Here is a 24,474-nt window from a genome sequence, read left to right on the forward strand (position 1 = left end):
TTCAATCGATTGGCTAAAATTTTGGCTAATATTTTATAATCTGTATTCAACATGCTTAGTGGTCTGTAGTTTTTCAGGTCTCTCTTATCACCTTTTTTCTTGTAAATTATTTTCACCATACCTTTCTTCATACTATTCGTTAAATTCCCTTTTTTAAAATTATCTATAAATATTTCATTTAAAATTGGACATAACACATCTTTAAAAACCTTATAAAATTCAGCTGTTAATCCATCTATTCCTGGACTTTTACCATTTTTCAGTTGATCAATTGCAATTCCTATTTCTAATTCCGTAATCTCACTCTCACACATTTCTTTGTCTCCCTCATTAACTTTAACCTGTATTTTACTTAATACAAATTCCTCATCTTCTAAAACTATCTCATTTTTGGTAAATAAATGCTTATAGAATTCTCTGACTTCTTCCAAAATTCCTGTTTTATCTTCTACAATCCTCGCATCTTCTGTTTTAATACTTTTTATTATATCTGCTCTCTGTCTTGTTTTTTCTAATTCATAAAAATATTTCGTACTTCTTTCTCCTTCTACAATGTCTTTCGCCCTACTTCTTATTATTGCTCCTTTACACTTCTCTTCTTCTATTTTCTTTAATTCTTCCTGTAATTCTATTATCTTATCAATATTTTCATCATGCTCATTTACTTTCCTCATTTCTTCATCCCACTCTTTTTTGATCTTATTTTCTTTCATCTTTTTGACTTTTTGCCATTTGTTTGAATATTCCATTGAGAATTTTTTTATTCTTTTTTTTAGAATGTCCCACCAAAACCCTTTTTCCATTTCATACATTTCCTCATTTACACTATTAATTATTATACTTTCTATTTCCATTCTGTATATTTCATTTTTTAGAAGTTCTGCATTTAATATCCACACCCCTGGTCCTTTATCAGCCTCATTAAAATTCATCAATATCCATAAAAAATCATGATCACTCTCACTATAATTTTTGTAAGACGCCTTAGTGACATAATATGCTTCCTTTTTCTTACATAAAAATAAGTCTATTCTACTTTGCTTTAGAACTCTGTCAACAATTTGTCTTCTTGAATATTCTCTTTTCATACCATTCCTCTCTCTCCACACATCCACCATATTATATTTCTCCATTATGTTATGTAGTTCATTCCTCCCTCTATCTCTTCTAAATCCCATTGAATCATCTACATCAATTCTCTGTATTACAGTGTTAAAATCCCCTAACACCATAATGTTGTCATGTTTTTCTATTAACTCATTCATATCCCTGTAAAAATTAAATTTATCTCTTTCATCATTTGGTGCATGTATATTACACACTTTCATTTCTTTTCCATTACACACAAATTTAACAATTATTATTCTTCCCTTTGTGTCTTTATAATCTATATTTACTTCTTCAAATACTCCTTTTCTTATTAAGATAGCTACCCCTCTCTTCCTTTCCATATCACAGTTACTATATATTTCTCCGTTCCATAATTTTCTAATTTCATCACTTATTTTATCTTCCCATTTCGTTTCTTGTAAACATAGCACATCACATTTTTTGGTCAGACACATTAATCTTTCAAACTTTTGACATTTGGATAATCCTCTAGCATTCAGCGATACAATTGATATAGAGCTCATTAAAGAAAAGATTGGAAAAACCAAAACCCACCATTCAATCCGTTTCATTGTCTTTCAAAAAAGTATTTTTTACTTCACCCATTTCAGCTTTCCTCCTCTCCAGTCTTTCCTTTTGCTCTTCTCTTCTTATCTTCTGCCTTTTAAGAACCTGTTGAATGTCTAAGCCATCTTTTCTTGTTTTTACACATCTATTCAGTCTTTCTTTTCCTTTGTTTTCCATTCCACGAATTTCCCCCCCATTGTCTGCTCCTCTTACCTCAGTCAGTGTCTTTATTCCCTTATCCTCAGCTTTTTCTTTTTCTTGTCCTTTTTCGTAGTCCAGTTCATTAGTGTCCACATCGTCCTGTTCCTTAGAAAATCCTTCTTTAATCAAATTTATATCCTCTTTGTTCGCTCCTCCTCCCATCTCCATTCCTTGTTCTTCATCTTCCTTCTTTTCTTTATTCTCATCTATGTTGTTGTTCTCCTCTTCCTCGTCATCTTGTTTCTCGTCCTCTCCTTGCGTCTGCCTTTGTGAGTCATTTAACCTCTCAATTGTTGTAACTCCCATTACCTCTTGTATTTCCATTCCTGGATCTTCATTTTCCTCGTCTTCTATCTCGCATCTGCATCTTAACATTGTCTTTTGGCAGCCTTGGCACCGCGGGACTTTACAGTCTCGCGCATAATGCCCCTGCTCAAGACAATTTCTGCATGTGAATTGTGGGCAGTCCTTTTTTTCATGCTCCGGACTTACACAGATCCTGCATGTCTTCACTTGATTATCGTGAATCACTCTGAAGTACTGCACTCCTTCTTCAGTCCTGAAGCTTGTGTTGTATGGTAAAGACGTCACCTCTTGTGGAAACTTTACCCTCAAAAATCGTGTTCCGTCTGCCACCGTTGTCCCGGGATGATATCTTCTTCTTAGTGGTAGAATGGGAGTTACACCCCAATTGATTAGTTTTTGACTGATTTCCTCATCTTCTATATAGCTGGGCAGACTCAAGAAAGACACCAGTCTTTCTGTTGCACACAATTTCCTTATCTCACATTCTTGTCCGTTTATCATTATTCCATTCAACAGCAAATCACAGTCCATCTCACTTTCCATAGTCATTTCAAAATCATAATTATTTTTTCTTCTCAGTCCGATCAATTTTCCCATTCCAACTTTCTCTTCAACTGCTTTAATTATCATTAGTATTGTTATATTTTCTATATCTTTAACAGTCATTGTTAATGTTGCTTCTTTCTTGTATTCCCTCTGATACCTTGTTTGTTTGCTTAATTTCTGTATCATTTGTTGTCGTTGAGATAAAACATTTCTTTTTTCTCCAACTTCTTTCTCAATTCCAATACCTTCAGTTGATTGTAGATCTCCTTTCCGTTCTTGTCCAGTTGTTTTTCTTTCTTGTTTCCTCCTTGAAACCACCGTCGCCCACGTTTCATTATTGTTTTCTCCATGTCTTTCATTTATATTCCTTTCAGTTATGTCTGCAACAAATCCTGGTTCCGCATTTCCTATCTCATGTTGTTTTACCAGTCCGTGTTCTTTGTCCATTAAATCCATATTTTGGTTGTCTCAAACCCCAAACAGAAAGACCTGTTTGGGGTAAAAAAAAAACCTTCCTCAAAAAAAACTTTTTCTAACTAAAAAACAAACAAAATAAATGTGAAAAAACACCCAGAAAAATGGTGAGCCTATCTCACCTACTGCACACTACAAACTGCCAACTCACTTCCTGTTTGCTCTCTAGCGCCTCAGGTAGGGGTATGGCCATAAGCGAGGGCTGCTCCAAAAAGTGGGCTATTTAAAGATCAGCCTCCGTAAAAGCCAGCATATTATATAAATAGTGAAGAAAAGGCAAAAGCTTACAGCACCTGGTATTCCCAGGCGGTCTCCCATCCAAGTGTAACAATCGGCCTTATCAGCCGAGTTACAAGACTAAAATGGGGTCAGATTTAACTGTGAGAGATGACTAGTGGTTAAAAGAATGAGACATAAAAGAAGATTGGTTTAAATAGATTTGGTTTATTTACAAGGTTCACATAAAAGACTTTAAAACAACACGATAAAACGAGGTAAACGCTGTTAAAAGAATACAGTTAATTTGTCCATACCCTAAAAACAGTCCAAGAATCCCAGTGTGTTGATAAGTCCAATGTGAGTGTCCACCGGTGTATATACAATCCACAGAAAGTGTAATCCAAAGTTTGCAGGTGGTGAATGGAAAGGTGAGCTCTAAAATTAGCAACTCCTCAATCCAACAGTTTGGTGACTGTCCTTTGTTTGTCATGCTGCTCTCTTATACAGTTGTACTTCCTGCTTCCTGTCATGTGTCTAGTCACATGGCAGGCCAACCATCCATTTTTTAAAGACACACACTCACTTAAAATGTTAAGAGTAATAAAATGGCCTAAAAAACATGTAAAACACTTAAAACTCTATAATACATTTAAATGATTGTAATAAATAGAGCGGTAAAACACGTCTTTCTAAAAGCCAGCATATTATATAAATAGTGAAGAAAAGGCAAAAGCTAACAGCACCTGGTATTCCCAGGCGGTCTCCCATCCAAGTACTAAGCAGGCCCGACGCTGCTTAGCTTCCGAGATCAGACGAGATCGGGCGCTCTCAGCGCGGTATGGCCGTAAACGAGGGCTGCTCCAAAAAGTGGGCCATTTAAAGATCAGCCTCCGTAAAAGCCAGCATATTATATAAATAGTGAAGAAAAGGCAAAAGCTTACAGCACCTGGTATTCCCAGGCGGTCTCCCATCCAAGTACTAAGCAGGCCCGACGCTGCTTAGCTTCCGAGATCAGACGAGATAGGGCGCTCTCAGCGCGGTATGGCCGTAAGCGAGGGCTGCTCCAAAAAGTGGGCCATTTAAAGATCAGCCTCCGTAAAAGCCAGCATATTATATAAATAGTGAAGAAAAGGCAAAAGCTTACAGCACCTGGTATTCCCAGGCGGTCTCCCATCCAAGTACTAACCAGGCCCGACGCGGCTTAGCTTCCGAGTTCAGACGAGATCGGGCGCTCTTTTTTTTTTATTTTTATTTTTTTTTATTAAAAATATACATATATATATATATACATACACACATTTTAAATCATCATGACATACAACAGGTCATATACATATATTACATATTACAGTTCACAGTGATTTATTACACAATTACATGTGTACACAGGGATAAGAAGATAAGTGAGAAAAAAAAAATAAATAAAATTAAAAAAAAAACTTTAAATTAAATAAGGGGATCAAAACAGAATCATTCAGGCAACTCTAGTTTAGTACCATCTGGGCTGTCCATAATAAAAGGATTATTTAAAATAAAAGTTTTGTAAAAAACAATCTTGTTCTCTTCCATTTTAAAATATTCTTCAGCAGTTCTAATATATTGTTCCCGTTTTCTTTTGTACATTTTCCAAACATCTATTTTTGCACGTTTGTTTTTCACAATGTTTCTCCTTTCCCAAATAACATTTCTTGCAACAGATAAAAAAAGATTGACCATCTTTGTTTTACTTCCATTAAAACCAAATAAAAACATTTTACACCATTCTGAATCTCTCTCAATTTCCTCTTCTCTATTTGTCATCATCTGTTTTATCATTTCTTTTAACTTTACCATAAACGTATTTAATTTAGCACATTTTAAAAACAAGTGCATACTACTTTCATTTTCTAATTCACATACTTTACATATTGCATTATCACTGCTTCCAATTTGTGCCAGCTTTGTTTCAGTGAATATCACATTGTGTCTGATAAAATAATCCAAGCATTCAAGTTTTGTGTCTAAATATTTCCACTTTAAATTTTTCCAAATTCCTTCCTCATCAATATCCACAAAAATCCTTTTCCAGAACTGTTCTGCGACTGGTCTTTTGTACACTTTGTTTCTAAAACATACATAAAATTTTTTAAAAGTACATTCCTGAAAGTCTTTGGCTTTTTCTTTTAAAACCACTTTCACATTATCATTGCTTTTATCATTCTGTTCAATTTTCTCTATCCATTCTTTAGGTATTGCACTTTTCACTATTTCAAACTGTTTCTCCAGAGTTTCTCTTTTAAAATCTTCACCAATCTCATCCATAGCATCAACAATTACTTGGCTTGGTAAAAAAACCTTCTTTTATCTCATATAAAACATCTTTGACTTGACATACACCAGCCTTCAACCAATGTTTAAAAAATACTTCTTTCTCTTGTGTTAAAATATTAGCATTTAAAAACAATGGTTGATTTAATAACATTTTTCTTCCTTCAGGTTTAAACTCAACCAAATTTAAAAACTCTGCCCATGCTTGTAAAACCTCTTTGTAAAAATCAGGAATTCCAGTCATCATGTTCTGTTTCAGTTTCATCCATAAAATGTCATCATTTATATTAAAACCACCACATTTGTTAAGATAATACCTCATTACATGCTTCCATTCTGCTTTAAAATCCTTGTTTAAAAACCTTTTCACCAGTTTAACTCTCAAGCTTTTCTTTCTTATTTCTGGGTCTATCAATCCCATTCCACCTTCATCTGTTGCACCTATTAAAACATTATACGCAATTCTTGGTGGTTTCCCTTCCCAAATAAAATTCAGGACACATTTTTTTATTCTTTGTACATGCCAGTGTTCCATAGGGATTACTCCTAAGATGTACCACATTTTCGACAACATCAGCGTATTTACAATTAAAATCTTTCCCATTAAATTCAACCTCCTTTGTTTCCACCATTCCAACCTCCTTTCCATTCTTCCTATTATTTCATCCCACATTATTTCATTAACTCTCTTTTCATTTTCTCCCATTGTTATCCCTAAAATCTTAATTTCTTGCTGATTTTTGAAATTAAAAGCATCTGGTAAAATGCATACATTCCCAATTCTCATAACCACAGTTTTTTCCATATTTACTTTAGCACCTGATCCATCACAATATTTTTTAATAATTTCCATAGCATTTGTCACACTTTCAATATCCTTTAAAATTAATGTAGTGTCATCCGCATACTGGTAAATTTTCTGTTCTTCTTTCATCTCTACAATTTTAATTCCATTTATTATTTTTTCCTTCATTATAGCTAGACCCAAAGCTTCAGTCACTAGACTGTACAGCTGAGCAGATAGTGGACATCCCTGTTTTATGGATCTTGTTATACTAAAGCATTCTGTAATAAAACCATTACATTTAATACAACTCATAGCACCATTATACAAACACTTCATCCATCTTAAAAACTTTTCTCCAAACCCAAACTTTTTTAAAACCCCAAATAAAAAATTATGTTCAACTCTGTCAAATGCTTTCTCAAAATCAACACTAATTACATATCCCTCTTTCTTTTCTTCTTTCATATATTGTATTACATCTCTTATACTGCTTGTTATATCTGTGATGTCTTTTCCTTTCACTCCATATGCCTGACTAGTTTTAATAATACTCGGTAAAATCTTTTTACAGTTTTTTACGATTGTTTACACTCTAAAATAAACATTTCCACACAATTTGCAAAATTCTACTCCAAGGAGCAAAACACCGCCACAGATTTGCACAACATTAAACACAATGTCTGCTTCACTCTTTTTGCAAAACATTACACACAGTGATTTGTAAAACTCTACACACATTTCGACACCTTAGACACAGATAAGGATTGTGAGGTTACTTCCTTGTCATTACAAAGCCCCGGATTGCCAATGACCACACTAATGGACAAATTGGATAAACACATCCACAAGGTGTGGAAGCACACATGTGCTAATTTGAAAACGCAGCACTCAGGTGTGCTATAAAAGGCAATTTTTTTCAATTGTTTACACACAATTTTGAAAACTGGGTTCTTTTTTTCAAAATATAATCACAATTATCCAAATACCACACTCAATTTGCAGAATTCCTAGATTGTTTGCAAAATGACACACTTCAGTCAAAACATACACATTTCAGTCAAAACATACACATTTCAGTCAAAACATATACACATATTTGTGAAAATGCTATTAGTTTTCATTTAAAAAAACACAGTCCTCAATGATCAGACACTACTGCAGACCGTTTCACACTGCTGTGATAAATAAAAAACACATTTGTAAAAAAAAAAAAAAAAAAAAAAAAAAAATTTTACGAAATAGCATGTGCTAGATTTTCGGGCAGACATTGTTATGTAAGAGATCATTTCGATGACAAAACAAAATAGTGACAAACCCACAACATTCTTCGTGATTAGTTTGAGATATAGGGAGAATGTATACAAATAGGCCAATTATAAACTTACCAAGCACTGCACAACACTGATGCTGCAGACTGAATATTTCAAGTATTTATTTCAATTCAAGAAATACAGTATTTCTTACCATAATCAGTTACAGTAATCAACCAACAATGAAATCAATGAAACAAATTAAATCTGTAGACAAATAAAAATTACTGCATGAAGTACATACAGTTTGACTCTGAAAAAAAAAAAAGCAACACAAATACTGTAACTATTCCTCATCTCTCCGTCTGGCTGGATCAGGCCATAAGATTTCATCCACATCATTTTTGATGAATACAGGTGAACTCACCTGCTGCCTTTTATAGCACACCTGAGTGCTGCGTTTTCAAATTAGCACATGTGTGCTTCCACACCTTGTGGATGTGTTTATCCAATTTGTCCATTAGTGTGGTCATTGGCAATCCGGGGCTTTGTAATGACAAGGAAGTAACCTCACAATCTTTATCTGTGTCTAAGGTGTCGAAATGTGTGTACAGTTTTACAAATCACTGTGTGTAATGTTTTGCAAAACGAGTGAAGCAGACATTATGTGTAATGGTGTGCAAATCTGTGGCGGTGTTTTGCTCCTTGGAGTAGAATTTTGCAAATTGTGTGGAAATTTTTATTTTAGAGTGTAAACAATCGTAAAAAACTGTAATCGGAATCGAGTATAATCAATGTGATTATAGCCATATATGCATCAAATTATTTCACTATTATAATCATGTGTCTTTCTGGGTGTGTAAGGGCCTGCAGGAGAATGGAATGTGCAAACATTGCAAAAGTCACATATGGTGGACCCCATGATGAAGCTATATGATATGTTTTGACATTAGACAAAAAACCTCATGTTGAGGTACACTAGCTAGGCCATGTCCACTAGAGAGGCCAGGGTAAGGAAGAATTTGTTATGTTAGGGGCCTCTAGCTAGTCCATGGTAGGGAAGAACATCTGTTTATAATAATAATGGTAAATCTGAGGACCCCCCAGTAATTCAGTATGACATGTGTGCGTGAGAAGGCAGGTATAAGAACCCTGCCTCGACAAAGCTAAGTTAGTTCTCTAGGACCAGACTGCAGAGCCTGTTCTCTGTGGATGGCTAGGGGCTCGGCTTAATTGTTTCGGCAATAAAGTCTATTCTTTTGGTATCAAAACCCAAGTCTCAAAAATGTTTCTTCAACTGAAGAAGAGGAAAACCACTTCACCAGACGGAGAGATGAGGAATAGTTACAGTAGTTGTGTTGCTTTTTTTTCCAGAGTCAAACTGTATGTACTTCATGCAGTAATTTTTATTTGTCTACAGATTTTATTTGTTTCATTGATTTCATTGTTGGTTGATTACTGTAACTGATTATGGTAAGAAATACTGTATTTCTTGAATTGAAATAAATACTTGAAATATTCAGTCTGCAGCATCAGTGTTGTGCAGTGCTTGGTAAGTTTATAGTAGGCCTATTTGTGTTCATTCTCCCTATATCTCAAACTAATCATGATGAATGTTGTGGGTTTGTCACTATTTTGTTTTGTCATCGAAATGATCCCTTACATAACAATGTCTGCCCAAAAATCTAGCACATGCTATTTCCTAAAATTAGTTTTTTTTACAAATGTGTTTTTTATTTATCACAGCAGTGTGAAACTGTCTGCAATAGTGTCTGATCATTGAGGACTGTGTTGGTTAAATGAAAACTAATAGCATTTTCACAAATATGTGTATATGTTTTGACTGAAATGTGTATGTTTTGACTGAAGTGTGTCATTTTGCAAACAATCTAGGAATTTTGCAAATTGAGTGTGGTGTTTGGATAATTGTGATTATATTTTGAAAAAAGAACCCGGTTTTCAAAATTGTGTGTAAACAATTGAAAAATACTGTAAGTCTGTTTGCTAAAACCTTGGCTAATACTTTAAAATCTTTATTTAACATCGTAAGGGGTCTGTAGTTAATCAAATCATTTTTTCCACCTTTTTTCTTATATATTAATTTCACTAAACCTATTCTCATTAAATGTGTAGCTTCTTTCTTTTCAAAAATTACTTCAAAGATTTCCTTTAAAATTGGTGCTAAAACATCTTTAAAAACTTTATAAAATTCAGATACTAATCCATCTAAACCTGGGCTTTTCCCATTATTTAATTGCATTATAGCTTCCTTAATTTCTTCTATTTGTATTTCTTCATCACACATATTTCTATCATCTTCTGTTATACTTTCCTCAATTTGTTCCAATAAAAATTGTTCTTCTTTTTCATTTATTTGACCTTTTTTAAAAAGGCCTTCATAAAAATGTCTAACTTCTTTCAAAATATCCTGTGCTTCTTTTATTTTTTCACCATTTTTCTTCTTTAATTCTCTTATGATTTCTACATTTCCCTTACTTTCTTCTAAACTAAAAAAGAATTTTGTACATTTCTCGCCTTCTACAAGATATTTTGCTTTACTTCTAACCATAGCACCTCTACATTTCTTTTCTTCTATGTTTCGTAATTCTTCTTCCAAGTTTATTATTTTTTCTATATCTACATTTTCTTGGTTCAATTTATCATTTAGTTCTTTTCTAACCTCCACTTCTTTATTTCTTTTAGCTTTTTGTATTAATTTACTAATTTCTATAGTATACTTTTTAATTTCATATTTTGTATTATCCCACCATATTCGTTTATCTTCTTGATACATCCTATTCTGTTTTTCTGTATTTATTATATCCACTATTGTCTTTCTATAAGATTTTATTTTTAAAATTTCTGTGTTTAAGATCCATACCCCATTACCTCTTTCAGCTTCATTAAAATCAATATTCAAAATGAAAAACTTGTGATCACTCAAAGCTGTTTCTTTGTAATAAACACTGTATAAAATCGCCCAGTTTTCTCTTGTATAGAATAAAATCAATTCTACTTTGTTTTAAAATATTACCTACTATTTGTCTTCTTGAATATTCTCTTCTTCCCTCATTTCTTATTCTCCATGTCAACTACTTCATGCTCATCCATTAAGTTCTCCAACTCTTTTCTCCCACTGTCACTCTTAAAAATCATGCCATCTGCTAAATCAATTCTGTTCAAGACCGTGTTAAAATCACCAATTAAAATAGTTTCTCCCCATAAAGTCATTAAACCCTTTAGCCTATTAAAGAATTCCTTCTTTTCTTTTCCTACTACCGGAGCATGAATGTTACATAAAACCATATTATTTTCCTTAATCTTAATCGCTAAACATTTCCCTTCTTTGTCATTATATATTTCTTCGACATCATTACATACATTTTTTTTAACTAAAATGGCAACCCCTCTCCCCATCCTTCCATCACCATTATTATAAAATATATTTCCTGTCCATCCCCTTTTAAAATCATCCATTATAGCTTCATTCCAGTTTGTCTCTTGTATAAATATAAGATTTTGTTTTTTACACTGCTCCTTAACCTTGTCAAATTTTCCGACATTCGATAAACCTCTTACATTAATAGAAACAATACTTAAAAACATACATAAATGAAAAACATTACATATCAGTCCCATCAATCCGCACTTTCTTTTCCCCTAGACGCATCACGCATAGTCTTTATCAGTTCACTCTTTTTACTCAATCTGTTCCTTACAAATTTTAGATTTGGAGTTACCTTAATTTTTCTTCTTCTTACTTGCAATCCATTTGCTTGCTCGTGTTCTTCAGTATTTTGCTCATCCATTCTCTCACTTACGTCCATTTGTGTGTTTGATAAGTCCAAAGATGTCCATGTATCACTCAGTTCATTTGTTTTGCCATTGTCTTTTTCCAGCTGTTCTTTCTGTGTTTCCGATATCTCCACAATCAAACGATCATCTTTCTCCATATTGCAACACTTTTCCACTTCTCCCGTCACTTGACTGCATGTTGTATCTTTGTGTTCTGTTATTGTCTCCATTTCTTCTGTTGTGTTATTGTTACTTGTATCCACCTTTTCTGTTTCATCCTGTATCTCACCATCATTGTCCATAGCCTCATTATCCTCTTCATGATCGCCACGGCGCCAAACCACATGCAAGTCTGTCGGGAGGGTGGCTCAGAGGATGCATGAATCAACAATATGAACGTCCTGCTGCCTCCACTTGATGCAAGACAGTGATAGCCATACCTCACTAAATTGGTTCTTGGGCATGTTTTGCTACCTTTTAAATATGCTTGACATTTTTTTTTAATCAATGTACGCTGAGAACAGGAGACCTCAAAATGGTTTCTGCTGTCCGAGGGCAACACGGCGCAGAACGGGCTTAACAAAATGCCAAAACGCACGACTCTGGTGGGACTCGAACCCACACCTACAAACTCATCTGGGAGTCTTGAAATCCAATGCGCTATCCATTGCGCCACAGAGCCTGTAGGTATGCCAGCCTGGGCCTGTCCTGCTCGGCCGAGTGGCAAGCTGTGTGGGCAGAAAGACTGGTCTGTGCACAATTGAGGCATGCTTGCTGGACTGGAGCGCCGCCCAAGGCACCGCTGGGATTCGAGGCCTCAAAATGGTTTCTGCTGTCCGAGGGCAACACTGCGCAGTATGGGCTTAACAAAATGGCAAAAAGCACGACTCTGGTGGGACTTGCACCCACAACCTTTGAATGGCCTCATCTGGCAGTCTAGAAGTCCAATGCACTATCCACTGCGCCGCAGAGCCCATCGGTATGCCAGGCTGGTCCACTGAGGGCTTTACTTACAGATTTGTGCCCGTCCAGCTACACCAAGTGGCACGCTGTTTGGGCAGAAAGACAGGTCCTCAGGTCTTTGCACAATTGAGGCACGGTTCAAAAACATAGTGTCGTCAGGGTCTCCAATCCAACAGAAAGGCCAGAGACAGCCACCAGTGGAAAGGCACCGCTGGGATTCGAACCCAGGATCTCCTGTTTACGAGACAGGCGCTTTGACCAGCTAAGCCACGGCGCCTCCTTGGTGGAGAAAGTTAGCCTGAATGCTATTCTTCAAAAGCAGGTGAGAGGGTAATGATGCAGGAGAACCCGCCCGCTGTCCTCAAGCTCCTCTGTGTCCCCTTTCGCCGTCTGTTTTTTTTGGTAAAGCACGAGCTCGGCTGTATTGTGGCGTGCAACCAAACCATCCATGGGATTCAAACGCAGGATCTCCTGTTAACTAGAATAGCCTGGCCGCACAATTGCCCTCCGGGAGGGCAACTCAGACGATCCAGGCTCCAAGAGAAGAGGCCAGGGGTTAGCTGACCGGGTGCTGGACAGCTTTAAGGCGTTTGCCGACAACTGAGTCGGGGCGGTTTGCAAAAGTAACCACGCACTGCCCTCGCTATCCATGTTTGCAGGTCGCTTTTGGAAAAGCTTGCGCTTGCTGGACTGGAACGCCGCCCAAGGTACCGCTGGGATTTGAACGCAGGATCTCCTGTTTACGAGACAGGCGCTTTAACCAACTAAGCCACGGCGCCAAACCGCATGCAAGGCTGTCGGGAGGGTGACTCAGAGGGTCAAAACATTCCAGAGGCAGGGCAGGTGCTGGTACGCTTAAAAGAGAATGTCTACAAATTTCTACTGCCTGAGGGCAACACTGCACAGTATGAGAGTAACCAGAAAGCCAAAATCCACAACTCTGGTGGGACTTGAACCCACAACCTCTGAATGGCCTCTTCTGGCAGTCTAGAAGTTCAATGCGCTATCCATTGCGCCACAGAGCCCAACATGGGGAAAAGCAGAGCCGCGTGAAGGCTGACCTTCCGGGTCTGTGGCCGTCCAACGGTAAGAGAGCGCGTGCTCTCTCTGCAGGAAGGACAGGTCCTCGGGTCTCTGCATAATTGCAGTGTCGTTTGAAAGGCAGAGGCACTGTAAGGGCCTCAGGTCCAAGGGAGAGCAAAAAGATCCAAGCTGCCGTCTACAAGGCACCGCTGGGATTTGAACCCAGGATCTCCTGTTTACTAGAAAGGCGCTTTAACCAACTAAGCCACGGCGCCACCCCGCGTGTTAGGTGTGGGGAGGGTGGCTCAGAGGATGCATGAATCAACAATATGAACTTCCTGCTGCCTCCACTTGATGCGAGACAGTGATTGCCATACCTCACTGAATTGGCTCTTGGGCATGTTTTGCTACCTTTTAAATATGATTGCCTTTTTTTTTTAAATCAACGTACGCTGAGAAACAGGAGGCCTCAAAATGGTTTCTGCTATCCGAGGGCAATACTGCGCAGAACGGTCTTAACAAAATGCATGACTCTGGTGGTACTCAAACCCACAACCTCATCTGGGAGTCTAGAAATCCAATGCACCACAGAGCCTGTAGGTATGCTGGGCTGGGCTTGTCCGGCTCTGTCAAGTGGCAAGCTGTGTGGGCAGAAAGCAGTGGTGTCAAAAGTATTCACATTCATTACTCAAGTAGAAGTATAGATACTAAGATTTAAAAAGACTTTTGTAGAAGTTGAAGTATCAACTCAAGCTTTTTACTCAAGTAAAAGTATAAAAGTACTGGTTTCAAAACTACTTAAAGTAAAAAAGTAAAAGTAATGTAAGGAAAAAATGCCATTAAGGACAAAAGCTTAGGCTGCGCCACAGGGGCATATTGTGCACTACCCCACCTCCCCAAAAAACATTTCTAAAGGCCTTAGTGACTATGTTATATTAAAATGTTAATGTTGAAAAATTTGGAATGCACTAGGCTACCTGTTTTAGCTGCATATTTGCCAATTGAAAATAAACGCATTTTATTACAATGCAAATGCATTAAAGAACCATAAATGTGTACTACTGAGCATTAACATGTGTTTCTTGGAGCGGAAGATATGATGATTAGTTGCTGCCTATAAGTATTGTTATCGCAACATTGTCAATCGCGTTGTCAATCGCAAACGTTTATTTATTCAAACGTCTTTCTATCAAACTACCTACTATAGCTTAATTTGCAGAGGATGAAGAGAAAGCACCCATTTGATAAATAAGCAAGTAGTAGAGAAATAATAACTTGTAAGAAATAATCTTTTTTGAGTATTGACCCGAACACTGGCTATATCCTTGCTGGAGTGCAGGGCTGGACTGAGGTTAAAATTTGGCCATGGACAAATTCAGCCCATCCAGCCCACAAGTTCCCCCGTGAGTTTTAGGGCTTTGGATTATAGGGCCTTTAATTAAAGTAAATAAATAAATGAATAAAACAGGACAGAATCAAATAATATTAGATACTGAATTCAAATGCAACTTTTATTAATAATTTATAAAATTAATAATGCATTTTTGTCACATAGAAATGCATGCAGTAAAGCATTGATTTTGAGCTAGAATGCGGGACTTTTATTGCTAATAAATTCTGTAAAAATTATTTACTTTTGTAGAACACAAAAGATATTTTGTAGAATGTAAACAAACATATTTGTTTACCCTTGATTTCTACTCTATAGACACAATTTTTGAATTTCTCAAAGTATCTTCCTTTATGTTCCACAGAAGAAAGAAGTTCATACAGGATTGAAATTACATGATGTTGACTAAATAATGACAATTTTTATTTTTGGGTGAACTGTCCCTTTAAGAACTTTAATATGTGTAGTAAACACCTCATTTATATAAGGCACTGATATTTATCTTTAATCAGGCTCTTACTGAATTAACATTTTACTGAATTAACATTATACTGTAAATGAATTACAACAACTGTCGTCACAAGAATAAAATTACAATGGTTATGTTTTTTTAATAATTCATAATAATAAACTATGAAATTTTTAATAAAAAAATGACAGTAATTATGTATTGACGTTTATCACTTTACCTCCTCATGCAGCTGTTTTCAGCAGCCCAGCAGATACAGAACCTTTAATGTTCTCATATCACACAACTGCCTAACACAATTCTGTGTTAAATCTGAACGCGTCAAGCAACTTAAACTTGCGCCATTTATCACTTTGCATCGCGCTGTGCAGGTGACTGATTCCGCCACTTCACACTTTTGGGCTTTTTGCAGATTCAAATGTCATTTAAAATAGCGCATAATATGCGGGAGATCTGCCTCTCTTCGGCGATCGGCCCACTACTCCACCGGCCCTCCGGGTATGTCCCGGTTCTCCCCGATGGCCAGGAGTGTGACGTGATTTGTGTCATGTCACGTGCAGGTGTGATGGATCGCGTACAAAACCAATAGGGTGTCGGAATGGTATATGTTTATACTTCTCATCCAACCACAACCAAATTCACTCTGTGTGGATGGCGCGATTTATCTGGATAGGTTTTTTTTTGAACGATGACATGAATGAAAACTAGCCGAAAAGAAATAGGAGTAACGAGTCTATTTTTAAAATGTAAGGAGTAGAAAGTACAGATAATTGCGTGAAAATGTAAGGAGTAGAAGTAAAAAGTCGTCTGAAAAATAATTACTCCAGTAAAGTATAGATACCCAAAATTTCTACTTAAGTAAGGTAACGAAGTATTTGTACTTCGTTACTTGACACCTCTGGCAGAAAGACAGGTACAATTGAGGGACGCTTGCTGGACTGGAGCGCCACCGAAGGCACCGCTGGGATTTGAACCCAGGATCTCCTGTTTACTAGACAGGCGCTTTGACCAGGTAAGCCACGGCACCTCCTTGGTGGGGAAAGTTAGCCTGACTTCTATTCTTCAAAAGCAGGTGCGAGGGTAATGTTGCAGCAGAAACTGCCCGCTGTCCTCAAGCTCCTCTGTGTCCCCTTTCGCCATCCGTTTTTTGGCAACCAAAGGCATCGCTGGAATTCAAACGCAGGATCTCCTGTTTACTAGACTAGCCTGGCCGCACAATCGCCCTCCGGGAGGGCGACTCAGACGATCCAGGCTCCCAGAGAAGTGGCCAGGGGTTGGCTGACCGTGCGCTGGACAGCTTTAAGGCGTTTGCCAACAACTGAGTCGGGGCGGTTTGCAAAATTAATCACTCGCTATCCCTGTTTGCGGGTCGCTTTCGAAAAAGCTTGCACATGCACGATTGGAACGCAGCTGGGATTTGAACCCAGGATCTCTTGTTTACAAGACAGGAGCTTTAACCAACCAAGCCACGGCGCCAAACCACATGCAAGGCTGTCGGGAGGGTGGCTCAGAGGATGCATGGATCAACAATATGAACGTCCTGCTGCCTCCACTTGATGCAAGACAGTGATAGCCATACCTCACTAAATTGGTTCTTGGGCATGTTTTGCTACCTTTTAAATATTGACATTTTTTTTAAATCAATGTATGCTGAGAACAGGAGGCCTCAAAATGGTTTCTGCTGTCCGAGGGCAACACGGCGCAGAACGGGCTTAACAAAATGCCAAAACGCACGACTCTGGTGGGACTCGAACCCACAACTACAACCTCATCTGGGAGTCTTGAAATCCAATGCACTATCCATTGCGCCAAAGAGCCTGTAGGTATGCCAGCCTGGGCCTGTCCTGCTCGGCCGAGTGGCAAGCTGTGTGGGCAGAAAGACTGGTCTGTGCACAATTGAGGCATGCTTGCTGGACTGGAGCGCCGCCCAAGGCACCGCTGGGATTCGAGGCCTCAAAATGGTTTCTGCTGTCCGAGGGCAACACTGTGCAGTATGGGCTTAACAAAATGGCAAAAAGCACGACTCTGGTGGGACTTGCACCCACAACCTTTGAATGGCCTCATCTGGCAGTCTAGAAGTCCAATGCGCTATCCACTGCGCCGCAGAGCCCATCGGTATGTCAGGCTGGTCCACTGAGGGCTTTACTTACAGATTTGTGCCCGTCCAGCTACACCAAGTGGCACGCTGTTTGGGCAGAAAGACAGGTCCTCAGGTCTTTGCACAATTGAGGCACGGTTCAAAAACATAGTGTCGTCAGGGTCTCCAATCCAACAGAAAGGCCAGAGACAGCCACCAGTGGAAAGGCACCGCTGGGACTCGAACCCAGGATCTCCTGTTTACGAGACAGGCGCTTTGACCAGCTAAGCCACGGCGCCTCCTTGGTGGGGAAAGTTAGCCTGAATGCTATTCTTCAAAAGCAGGTGAGAGGGTAATGATACAGGAGAAACAGCCCGCTGTCCTCAAGCTCCTCTGTGTCCCCTTTCGCCGTCTGTTTTTTTTTGGTAAAGCACGAGCTCGGCTGTATTGTGGCGTGCAACCAAACCATCCATGGGATTCAAACGCAGGATCTCCTGTTAACTAGAATAGCCTGGCTGCACAATTGCCCTCCGGGAGGGCAACTCAGACGATCCAGGCTCCAAGAGAAGAGGCCAGGGGTTGGCTGACCGGGCGCTGGACAGCTTTAAGGCGTTTGCCGACAACTGAGTCGGGGCGGTTTGCAAAAGTAACCACTCACTGCCCTCGCTATCCATGTTTGCGGGTCGCTTTTGGAAAAGCTTGCGCTTGCTGGACTGGAACGCCGCCCAAGGCACCGCTGGGATTTGAACGCAGGATCTCCTGTTTACGAGACAGGCGCTTTAACCAACTAAGCCACGGCGCCAAACCGCATGCAAGGCTGTCGGGAGGGTGACTCAGAGGGTCAAAACATCCAGAGGCAGGGCAGGTGCTGGTACGCTTACAGTTTTTTCCAATTGCTAACACAATTTTTCAAACTGGTCTGGTTTTATCAAAATACTTAACACAATTCACAAAACCACACACCCAAACTGCAAAATACCTCATATATCCTGTAAAATGAAGCACTGCAACCGAAACTACACATAGCATTATCAAAATCAAACTTTTGCATGAAATGGCACACACTTCATTCATATTACCAGATTTTTGCCTAACCAACTACACACTCTTGGGCATAATGGAAAGCACCCCCATCTTTAGTATGCTTTGCCATAATACTAAAATATGTATCAGATTGTTCATATTCACAGAAATATGCAGATACACACACATCCTGTTGCAACATTTTTTTATTTTATATTTTTTTCACTACAGTAAACAAGTCAGTGCAACATATGCACAGCAGATATATTTACATGGGACTGAACAAAAATATTCTTACAAAAAACAGTAGACTGCAAAATAAAATTTCAGAAAAAATATATTACAGTTAAAAAAAGAAAAGAAAAAAAAAAGGTTCTCACCTGTGGTCTTTTTATAGTGCTTACATCCTGATTGAAGTGTTCACAATTAACCATTGAGGTGTTTGGCCAGGTGGCACATGTAATTGGCCAATTAGCTCATGCAGTGTAATTTTGAATAGCAGTGTTTTGAAATGGCAAGCATGTGACTTTATGTCAGATTGTTGTGTCTTATGCAGAGAACTGTTTTCAGTGCATTTAAAAAGTGTCATTTTGAATTGCAAAATGTGTGTAAAGCAGAAAATGTGTTTAGACTTTTGGAGACTTGAGAAGAAGTTTTGTTCTCTGTGTGTCAGTTTAAATAATTGTGCTGTGCATGTCATTTTAGTGTGTTAGCAATTGGAAAAAACTGTAAAAGAGAATGTCTACAAATTTCTACTGCCTGAGGGCAACACTGCACAGTATGAGAGTAACCAGAAAGCCAAAATCCACAACTCTGGTGGGACTTGAACCCACAACCTCTGAATGGCCTCTTCTGGCAGTCTAGAAGTCCAATGCGCTATCCATTGCACCACAGAGCCCAACACGAAAGCCAGCAGAGCCGAGTGAAGGCTGACCTTCCGGGTCTGTGGATGTCCAACGGTAAGAGAGTGCATGCTCTCTCTGCAGGAAGGACAGGCCCTCGGGTCTCTGCATAATTGCAGTGTCGTTTGAAAGGCAGAGGCACTGTAAGGGCCTCAGGTCCAAGGGAGAGCAAAAAGATCCAAGCTGCCGTCTGCAAGGCACTGCTGGGATTTGAACCCAGGATCTCCTGTTTACCAAACAGGAGCCACGGCACCACCCCGCATGTTAGGTGTGGGGAGGGTGGATCAGAGGATGCATGAATCAACAATATCAACTTCCTGCTGCCACCACTTGATGCGAGACAGTGATTGCACTGAATTGGTTCTTGGGCATGTTTTGCTACCTTTTAAATATGATTGACATTTTTTTAAAATCAATGTACGCTGAGAACAGGAAGCCTCAAAATGGTTTCTGCTGTCCGAGGGCAACACTGCACAGAACAGGCTTAACAAAATGCCAAAACACACGACTCTGACGGGACGCAAACCCACAACCCCAACCTCATCTGGGAGTCTAGAAATGCAATGCGCTATCCATTGCGCCACAGAGCCTGTAGGTATGCCACGCTGGGCCTGTCCAGCTCGGCGGAGTGGCAAGCTGTTTGGGCAGAAAGACAGGTCCTCAAGTCTTTGCACAATTGAGGCACGGTTCAAAAACATAGAGTGTTATCAGTGTCTCCGATGCAATAGCAAGCCCAGAGACAGCCACCAGTCGAGAGGCACCGCTGGGATTCAAACGCAGGATCTCCTGTTTACTAGACTAGCCTGGCCGCACAATTGCCCTCCGGGAGGGCGACTCAGACGATCCAGGCTCCCAGAGAAGAGGCCAGGGGTTGGCTGACCGGGCACTGGACAGCTTTAAGGCATTTGCCGACAACTGAGTCGGGGCGGTTTGCAAAAGTAACCACTCACTGCCCTCGCTATCCATGTTTGCGGGTCGCTTTTGGAAAAGCTTGCGCTTGCTGTCCTACTGCTTCAGACCAGATTCTGAAGTGTTAATCTGATGCACACTTTTCAATCCCAGGAGGCCACAGGAGGCCAAAACGTCATCATCGAACGTGATTGAGAACCGCAACGAGAGTGTTTACAAATGTGAGTATTACAAACCAAAACACGGTTCCCTGTCTTAAAATCGTATTTGTTGAGCTACTGTATCGTAAACTGCTGATTTGCATAAGGTGTCAATACGTGTAACGTTAAAGTATATTTGTGATTTCGCTGTAAAACACGTTTTATTACGTATAGCGACCATAGCATCTTAAAGATGATTACTAAATGTTTAACAACTGACAGGAACATGTTCTGAGAGAATTAAATTAGCACATCACAACACCAAACAGACATCTAAACGAGTGATGGATGTTATGTGAGTTTATGTAGAATTCTCTGTTGTCAACACTGCTTTAGATAAATGTAATGTAAATAAACATAGTTAGTAAACAAGTAAACATGAGTTATCTATTTCATTTGTCTCATAGTACTGTTGATAAATTCAGCAGCATTTGTATTGGATAAAAAGCCAGTTAACACAACAGCTACCTCATAAATGTAGTATTGAGCACACGAATCAGAGGGAACTGAATCTTGTGTGGATGTTACAGGGACAGATGAGACAAGTATGCTTGTCTGGTGAAGAGTGACTGATGAAGCAGTGCTGCCATCAAAGATATTTTGCGGTGGAGCAGGACCTGAAAGGAAAGGTGACTGCAGCATTTGTGGGAAAAAAGTTAAATCTGTAACTTAATATAAAGTTTGGTAATTTTGTTACTTCTAATACAGAGATCTAATGAAATTGTGCTGTTAAAATGACAACTTTTGTATTGTATTTGTGCATCTTTGTATGATCTGAAATGTCTGCTGCAGACTGGTGTGTGCATCGAGAAAAGAGAAATCCACAGCAGCATCCTGGAAATGGTCAAGTGCCATCGATGAGACCCTCCATCACTCCACCTGCCCTTTGTCTCTCATCTGGACCAGATGTTGCTGTGGCCTCTTCATCCTCAGAGACCAAAGAGCCAGCGAGAGCATCTAGAGAAAGACTAAAATACCAATATGTCTGAATAAAGCTTTGTTCCACTTGTCTTTATTTATGTTCATGGTTACTTTATTATTTTACTCATATATCCATGTTGTTATCAGTAAATAAAATATAAGTTTCATTAACATGTGTATTAATTAATTACTTGATAAAAAAACATGCTTGTTTTACTAAAAAATATAATTAATTATAGGTCAGCATTTATCATTATTATTGATCAGTATTATAATCTTAATTTCTAAGTAGTAATACTTACATTTTTTGAGTGTAAAATCCTCAAAAAACACCTCCAAACACAAGATCTTCAAGCAGCTGATCCATGTCTCCTTTGTGCAAATATTGCAAACATGGAGGAAGATGTACTAGGTAGAGTCGTGTTACTGATGCTATGAGGTGTTTGATCACTTGTTGTGCTTATTTTCATTTTATAACTAATACTACCTAACTTACAATTACAGGCTCAGGGTAAGATGGTAATAATATTTAACAATGAACAATCATAATGAGAAAAACTAAAAACATAATTATTAGGCTTGCTTACATCATAGTATGCAATTATATACACGGGGAAATATGATTAAATATCTCTGAATAATCAAAATATTCACATCATCGTTTATCAAAAATTGGATTTGTTTTTGTTATTGATAAGCCTCAGGGATGAAAAGAGAAATTCAACAAGAATTTAAGCTAGCTTTGCGTGTGGATAAACAATTTTGAATACAAAACAAAAGAAATAACTTATTCAAAAAATAAAGAATTTGGGTTTTCCTGACAAGAATTATTTCTTTAAGAATTAAAAAATACAAAAACCTAAATGAACTGATCTGTTATACTACAATCACAATAAAAGAACAGCTGTTTCATCAACATGACCACAAAATGAACAAATTTCATCAATATCAAAATATTTATAGAAAGATGAATTAAACCTGTCGCTATATGTTAAGTTGTTGCACTTGTTATAACGTCGTTGGTCACATGATAACGTCAACATGGCGGAAGACGTGCAGATCACATCCATACTCAACGACTGCGTTCGAAACCGCATACTCAATGAGTAGGTACTTATTTTCAATAAGTACTTACTTAACGAGCGCTAAAAGAGTACGTACTCTACAGCCAAATCTCGTTGAGTATGGATGTGATCTGCACGTCTTCTGCCATGTTGACGTTATCATGTGACCAACGACGTTATAACAGGTGCAACAATTTAACATAGCGACAGGTTTAATTCATCTTTCTATAAATATTTTGATATTGATGAAAATTGTTCATTTTGTGGTCATGTTGAAGAAACAGCTGTTCTTTTATTGTGATTGTAGTATAACGGATACGTTTTGGGTTCATTTAGGTTTTTGTATTTTTTAATTGTTAAAGAAATAATTTTTGTTAGGAAAACCCAAATTCTTTATTTTTTGCAAAAGTTATTACTTTTGTTTTATGTTCAAAATTGTTTATCCACACGCAAAACTATAGCTTAAATTATTGTAGAATTTCTCTTTTCATCCCTGAGGCTTATCAATAACAAAAACAACAAATCCAATATTTGATAAACTATGATGTGAATATTTGGATTATTCAGAGATATTTAATCATTTTTCCCTGTGTATATAATCACATACTATGATGTAAGCAAGCCTAATAATTGTTTTCAGTTTTTCTCATTATGATTGTTCATTGTTAAAGATAAATACCATCTTTCCCTGAGCCTGTAATAATAAGTTATGTAGTAATAATAATAAAAAGAAAATAAGCACAACAGGTGCTCAAACACCTCATAGCATCAGTAACACAACGACCCTACCTAGTACATCTTCCTTTTGCAATATCTGCACAAAGGAGACGTGGATCCGCTTCTCGAAGGTCTTGTGTTTGGAGAAGACAGTTGATTTTACACTCAAAAAATGTAAGTATTACTACTTAGAAATTAAGATTACCTCAGAATGCACTGATCAATAATAATGATAAATGCTGACCTATAATTAATTATATTTTTTAGTAAAACAATCATTTTTTTAATCAAGTAATTAATTAATGCATATGTTAATGAAACTTATATTTAATTACTGATAACAACATGGATATATGAGTAAAATAATAAAGTAACCATGAACATAAATAAAGACACATGGAACAAAGCTTTATTCAGACATATTGGTATTTTAGTCTTTCTCTAGATGCTCTCGCTGGCTCTTTGGTCTCTGAGGATGAAGAGACCACAGCAACATCTGGTCCAGATGAGACAAAGAGCAGGTGGAGTGATGGAGGGTCTCATTGATGGCACTTGAGACCATTTCCAGGATGCTGCTGTGGATTTCTCTTTTCTCGATGCACACACCAGTCTGCAGACATTACAGATCATACAAAGATGCACAAATACAATACAAAAGTTGTCATTTTAACAGCACAATTTCATTAGATCTCTGTATTAGAAGTAACAAAATTACCTAACTTTATATTTAGTTACAGATTTAACTTTTTTCCCGTAAATGCTGCTGTCACCTTTCCTTTCAGGTCCTGCTCCACCTCAAAATATCTGCAACAAAGGCACAGAAATCTAGAATCAGAAAAGTGCTTAAAGTTTTTTTTTATTATTAATAAACTGCAACTTAAGGTTTTGTCTGTAGTGTACTCACTCAAAGCCTTTGATGGCAGCACTGCTTCATCAATCACTCTTCACCAGACAAGCAAACTTGTCTCAACTGTCCCTGTAACATCCACACAAGATTCAGTTCCCTCTGATTCGTGTGCTCAATACTACATTTATGAGGTAGCTGTTGTGTTCATTGGCTTTTTATCCAATACAAATGCTCCTGAATTTATCAACAGTACTATTAGACAAATGAAACAGATAACTCATGTTTAGTTACTATATGTACATGTGTTTATTTACATTACATTCATCTAAAGTGTTGACAACAGAGAATTCTACATAAACTCGCATAACGTCCATCACTCGTTTAGATGTCTGTTTGGTGTTGTGATG

At 38.0% G+C, this 24,474-nt stretch overlaps 1 protein-coding gene and 10 non-coding genes across 11 annotated transcripts in view; 1 reads left to right on the forward strand and 10 right to left on the reverse strand.

Annotated features, from left to right (window-relative positions):
- Positions 1-24,474, forward strand: part of LOC141325733 (uncharacterized) — a 779,461-nt gene that overhangs the window by 154,893 nt on the left and 600,094 nt on the right. The gene's annotated exons all lie outside the window — the stretch shown is intronic.
- On the reverse strand, positions 4,155-4,273 carry LOC141326797 (5S ribosomal RNA). The gene has a single exon (XR_012354146.1). It is a non-coding gene; the product is annotated as a 5S ribosomal RNA (ribosomal RNA).
- On the reverse strand, positions 4,358-4,476 carry LOC141326857 (5S ribosomal RNA). Its single transcript, XR_012354203.1, has one exon. It is a non-coding gene; the product is annotated as a 5S ribosomal RNA (ribosomal RNA).
- On the reverse strand, positions 12,729-12,802 carry trnat-cgu (transfer RNA threonine (anticodon CGU)). The gene has a single exon. It is a non-coding gene; the product is annotated as a tRNA-Thr (tRNA).
- Positions 13,231-13,304, reverse strand: trnat-cgu (transfer RNA threonine (anticodon CGU)). The gene has a single exon. It is a non-coding gene; the product is annotated as a tRNA-Thr (tRNA).
- Positions 13,461-13,550, reverse strand: trnar-ucu (transfer RNA arginine (anticodon UCU)). The gene is given in 2 exon segments: positions 13,461-13,496; positions 13,514-13,550. It is a non-coding gene; the product is annotated as a tRNA-Arg (tRNA).
- trnat-agu (transfer RNA threonine (anticodon AGU)) lies at positions 13,750-13,823 on the reverse strand. Its single transcript has one exon. It is a non-coding gene; the product is annotated as a tRNA-Thr (tRNA).
- trnat-agu (transfer RNA threonine (anticodon AGU)) lies at positions 16,361-16,434 on the reverse strand. The gene has a single exon. It is a non-coding gene; the product is annotated as a tRNA-Thr (tRNA).
- On the reverse strand, positions 17,710-17,783 carry trnat-cgu (transfer RNA threonine (anticodon CGU)). The gene has a single exon. It is a non-coding gene; the product is annotated as a tRNA-Thr (tRNA).
- trnat-cgu (transfer RNA threonine (anticodon CGU)) lies at positions 18,213-18,286 on the reverse strand. The gene has a single exon. It is a non-coding gene; the product is annotated as a tRNA-Thr (tRNA).
- trnar-ucu (transfer RNA arginine (anticodon UCU)) lies at positions 19,316-19,405 on the reverse strand. The gene is given in 2 exon segments: positions 19,316-19,351; positions 19,369-19,405. It is a non-coding gene; the product is annotated as a tRNA-Arg (tRNA).

This window comes from Garra rufa, chromosome 2, assembly GCF_049309525.1.
Source record: "Garra rufa chromosome 2, GarRuf1.0, whole genome shotgun sequence".
NCBI lineage: Eukaryota > Metazoa > Chordata > Actinopteri > Cypriniformes > Cyprinidae > Garra > Garra rufa.